A 5,455-nucleotide genomic window follows, 5' to 3' on the forward strand; every position below is an offset into this window, starting at 1 on the left:
AAAGATTCTAAGAAAGAAAATCCAATTTGGCCTGATTACTCAAAGCAATTTTTAAACAAGAATTATTGAACTCTATTGCCTGTCCGTGTAGCGCATTGGTAAAGCATGTGCTTAGCATACAGGAAGACAGGATGTGTGTTCAATCACCTGAACCAACAGATGGAAGGAAGGGAGGAAGGGAGGAGGGAGGAAGGGAGGGAGGGAGGAAAGAAAGGAAGGGCAGAAAGGATGGAAGGTGGAGGGAGGAAGGGAAAATTCCATTAAGGGAAACCCTCCCCCATAAAAATCATAGCACATCAAGAAAAAGTTTTATTTTGCAAAACTTCACCCGTTTCTCTGGTTCTCCTAGCTAGTCTGAAAATAGATTTGACTACTAGGAAAGTCTTAAAAACAACATTATAAAAGTATCAACTAAACTCTCTTTGTCATAAGAAATCTAGATAGATGCCCTGAATTTGGGGGATAATATTCTTAAGTTGGCAAACACCTCACTTGAGCCAACATACTAAATAAATTATCAAGTAGCTGAAATGAATTAGATTGGAAGAGCGATCTGTGCAGCCACTCATGACCCCAGCTACAATTCTCCATCCAGAGGCAATCAGAAAGCTGGGATGAGGCACTGGTCAGTGTTTAGCCTTTAAACCCATGACTGAGAGGAGAACAAAGGAATTCCCAAATATAGCACGCCATCAGCCAGTCACACTTCATCTGTGGAAGTCAAAGATCCACGTAGAATTATCTGTAATATATTAGTGATATCTGGCAGAAAAGAGGCTACTGCAAGTCCCCCTGCTAGAGTTGAGTGTGTGGGAGAACTTAGATATTGATTAGCCCCATTTTACCCACTAGATATCGTGTTTTGCTTGTCCCATGCCATGACCTTAGCTGGGTAGATATTTTTGTGTGTGATGACCCAATCCATCATTCTTGAGGGATGAGACTCAGGTTATTGCAATTTTTCATTGACTAAGAAGTACTAAAAGGTGCTAGCAGCAACTCTTGGGTTATAAACACAGTCCTGTGTGTCACTGTTGTGGAAGATCAACCCTCATCCTACTTTATAATAAAGTCTAACCACCCTATCAAGAGCAGGGATTCCCTTTTCTGCCTGTTGGTTCAACTCACCAGAAGCAGAGCCAGAAGCAAGAGGGAAACATTTTCATCATGGTCATGTGAACTTATAAGTTCCACCCAAAAGTTGGTGGGGAGAGAAAACAAATAGTATTCATTTGGAATTAGTACAGAAGAGTCAAATACTTGACTACTGAATTCTCCATCATATCTGTAAAGACACTGCAGAATGTTTGTTACTGCTTTTGAAGGCGACCTCTGGGTAGAGTTGAAAGAAACTACCATCCACTACAGTTTTAGTGCCAGCATGGCTGCGTGTCCACAATCCAAGTCTAAATGGTTTCCTCATCTGACTGTACTTACCCTGAGTTTGTGTTTATGAAGTGAAGGAGAAACAATACAGAAAGGGGAAAGATACACAGAGCTGGCCTCGAACTCACAAATAACTGCTTGCCTCTGCCTCCCAAGTGCTGGGATTAAAGGCATATGCCACCACGCTGGGCCTCTTAATCATCTTTCTACACCCCCCCTCTATTCCCCTAGCAAACCCGTGCCAGGTTTCATGCATTCTGTCATTTATGTTAAGGCCTAGCAAGTCAAGTTAGTGTACCCAGACATCCCTCAGTGCATGTTCATCCACTGGGGGCTAGTCAGTCAGTCAAGTAGCACTCCTTTACCCAGGAGTAATCAGCTGCCGCTAGTTCTTCAGCTAAGATTGGGTCTGCTGCTCATTGAGTTTTCATGGTTCTTATGTATGCTGAAACCATTGCTGTAGATTCATATGAACGAGGTCCTAGGAGCCTGTAAGACTGTTTCCATATGGTTATGTACCACCTCCCCTGGCTCTTACTATCTTCCTGCCCCCTGTTCTGAAATGGCCTCTGAGCCCTAGGTGGGTAGAGTCCTGTCTAAGGACCCACACTCTGCAGGCTCTTATTCTCCACACTTTGGCTATTTGTGACCTTTTGTGTCCATTGTCCTCTGTTGCATGAGGGAACTTTACTGATGAGAGTTGAGAGATACATTTTTATTTTGGGCTTCCGCATCTATTTAGCCATGTTCTCAAAATGTGTCTCCTCCTTAAGAATGAAATGCTGCTGTGAATGTCTAATTTTATGCTTCAATGGACCAAATAATTCTCAGTTCCACATAGGTAATTGACCCTGTGTAATCACAAGGTATATAGGTCTATAGGAGCCCAGAGACAGATCTTTCAAGACTGCAGTAAGAGGGTGGAAAACAGAGTGATCAGGCATCACAGTTTGTCTGGGATTGTCCCGTTATTAACACTTCAAATCTCTTGTCCCAAGAGACCCCTCAGTAGATGGCTGGTAACTCTGGAAGCAGCAGGATACATGTAAGGGCTGGCTATCTACACTTCCCTCTACTGATTTCTGGGCTCTCTTCAGGGAATTAACAATGTCAACCTAATTTTGTGTAAATTTCACATAGCTGACCTTTCAGATTGACTGCCATGTATAAATGCTCAAGTCAATGAAGCAAAACCAAAATTCTTAGGGCTGTGAGCACAGCTCAGTGGGAGAACAACTTCTGAGTATACTCAAGGCCCTGGATTTGACTCCCCAGTACCTAAACAAAGAAAAAGTTCCAAATTATATGTGAATGTACATATGCCAATAATGTGTGTTAATTGAGGTTTGTGGTCCCTTTCCACATATTTCACTGTCCTGTGTGGAGTTCTGGCCAGAAGAGCTTGATGAAATCACATAACTCCTGTGCCAGTCAGGGTCGCTCTACTTCCAGTCAGGCCTTGGCTATTTTGACAAACAGATCCCATGATGGCACTGTTGGCAAATTCTGAAGAGTTGATAGTCACGTGCAAGGCCACTGTCTCTTGTGCCCAAGTCTTCTAGTCAGTGGAAGCATTTTATGCAGAAGACAGATAGATTCTTCAGGAGGGAAGGATGGGAAGCCTCAGCCAGCAGAAGTTCTAGGGAAACAAGAGCTGAAATTCTTAGGACATTTCTGTCCTGAGTATCATCCTGATCTAGTAGCTTTTGAAGCAAGATTAAGGTGATATGGAGTACGTGCAACAAGCAGTTTCTTGGTGACTCTTATGAAACTCCAGGCTGGGTCCTCAGACACATTTTCCTTAAAACTGCCAGAAGTAAGAGGTCATTCACAGTTGCTAGCCCGATTTTCTGACAGTCCATTCCCAAATTTGGTCTTGTCTTCTCTTAGCACACACTCTCTAGGACCATGCAAAGAAGCCAGGTGACTTACAACCTCACGGTCAGCGATTGCTGCTGCAGAGAGCGAGTACTCCAGCCACTTCAGTTCTCCACCTTCCACCTCTCCCTGTACTTTACACCATTGAATTAAGTGACTTTTCTTCCTTGCTGCTTCTACCTCCATTATCAGTACACTTTTTAGCATAGATTTCTTTCATGGTGACAATCTTGGTTCTGATGAATGGTCACTAGAAAATAGGAGGAAGACAAATTGGGTGTCATGCGGAGAAAGAGGCAGAAAGTCTATGTTCAGAGGTGTAGGTAGTACATCAAAATATCAGAAAGTGTGGTTTCCCAGATCCAGTAGTATTTGAAGTGGAATAACCCCAAGATCTACAAAGAAAAGGAATGAGCAGTTATCAGAATAGCAATAGGGGTTAACAGGGGTTGTGGGCTAGCCTGGAGCACCTACATAAGGAAAGAGCTAACCAGCTCCCTGCAAACGACCGCAGAGCTCTACCTCATTCAAATTCAACAGGGCCATAGAAACATCACTGATGCCATGAGCTGGTGGAGGCTGGGATCAAGAATAAGTCTGTACCTGCAAAGACAAATAGGGCAGGTGAATAAGACTAAACAGAATGGGATAGAAATAATGAGAAAGAGAAGGAGGGAAGGAAGAGGAGAAGGAAGAGAGGAAGACAGGAAGAAGGAAGGGCCGGATACTCAGCTCTGCAAGGCACTTTGTCCTGGTGAATAAGAGATTTCTCTCCTAGTGGACTTTTCCTTTGAAAGAAATGGAAGTGAACATGGGGTGTAGAGTTGATAATAGCCCAGTACATCCTGGATAAGGGAAGAAGGAAGCATGCTCAGCTCCCAAACTGGAGAAAGAGACAGAAGAGATCTGAGACACAAAGGAGCTTAAAAAATAAAATCCAGAGAATGAGAAAGTTAAAGGAGATGAAAGGGATTTAGCAGAACACAGAAGTGAAGAGATCGAGAGACCTCTGCGTGGCTTCTCACCTGCCCGCCTCTGCCTGGGCCCTCGCCCGTTTGCCTCTCGGCCCCCGCTTTGTCCTCTGTGCTCTCTGCTCATCTTTATTTCTTCACCATATTCCCAATGCCCCAATTTTTCTGGTTTTGCTGTGTTTTTCGATCCATCTCAATGGAAAGATCCAAGAAAAAATAAAAAAAGGAAGGAATGGATGCAGCATGAAGATATCAAAATATAAATCAACATAAAATGTTTCATGTCATAAATCATAAAATAAAAGCATAAAATAATCAAAATATGTTCTTGAATTTCCTTTAAATTTAAAATTTAAATGAACATACAGTTAAAGGAGTACACTGCATTCTGAGGAAAGGTAAATTATGATTGATAATTCTGTGAAAGAATATCCATAATATTGAGACTATAGAAATAATCCCAGTAAGTTAAACAGAAAACAAAGCTCTGTACAAATGGAATAAATTGGCCTGGCCTCAGATTTCTCTGAAGCAACATTAAGATTTAGAGATGGGCAAAGAAAATGTGACTAGAGACCTGAATATACTAAATGTGTGTGTGTGTGTGTGTGTGTGTGTGTGTGTATATATATATATAGTACTTCACACTTCTTCAGACATCCCCAACCATGGGAGAGCGTGAGAAATGCATGTGAATCCTGTTTGCTCCCTTCTCATCTCCTGATCCTCACCAGGTCCTTGTCCTCTTCTCCCTCTTTCTCTCCCTCTCCCCCTCTCTCTCCCTGTTCTTCTCTCTCCCCAACCCTCTCTCTCTAAAAGTACCTGGAAGGAATCCAGCTAACTTAGATATGAATGTACAGACTATACAAATAAAATCAAAGTAGCTGAAGTCAAATCTACATAACCGGTGGTGAATATGGACTCCATTAGAAATGCATTTTCTGTGCAAAGTACATGGAAATGTGGGAAGAAACATAGGTGTCACAACTCTTAAAACAAAGTTCATAATGCAAATGATAATTATAAATCAGGACAAAATTTCGGTGGTCAATTTTAAAACTTCAATTGTCCATAAATAGCGTCTTATTTTTATAAGTTAATAAATCAAGAAATAATGGTTTATACAGATTGTTACAGTTTTAAAATCAAAGACATGAAAAGTAAATGCATTCCAAGTTCGTCCTGTATGTGTATCTGTAGGAAGATGGCATGGGGTGGTG

At 41.9% G+C, this 5,455-nt stretch overlaps 1 long non-coding RNA gene across 2 annotated transcripts; it reads right to left on the reverse strand.

The window, feature by feature from the left end:
* Positions 1 to 862: 862 nt before the first annotated feature.
* LOC115066782 lies at positions 863 to 4,478 on the reverse strand. 2 transcript variants are annotated; one of them, XR_003846228.1, is made up of 3 exons: positions 4,290 to 4,478; positions 3,787 to 3,867; positions 863 to 3,514 (listed from the first exon to the last, which is right to left on the reverse strand). It is a non-coding gene; the product is annotated as an uncharacterized LOC115066782 (long non-coding RNA). The 2 variants fall into 2 exon arrangements; XR_003846229.1 differs by having other exon boundaries at positions 863 to 3,659.
* Between the last annotated feature and the right edge of the window lie 977 nt (positions 4,479 to 5,455).

The sequence above is a fragment of the Nannospalax galili genome, unplaced genomic scaffold, assembly GCF_000622305.1.
Source record: "Nannospalax galili isolate Female #2095 unplaced genomic scaffold, S.galili_v1.0 scaffold20024, whole genome shotgun sequence".
In the NCBI taxonomy this organism is placed as follows: Eukaryota; Metazoa; Chordata; class Mammalia; order Rodentia; family Spalacidae; genus Nannospalax; species Nannospalax galili.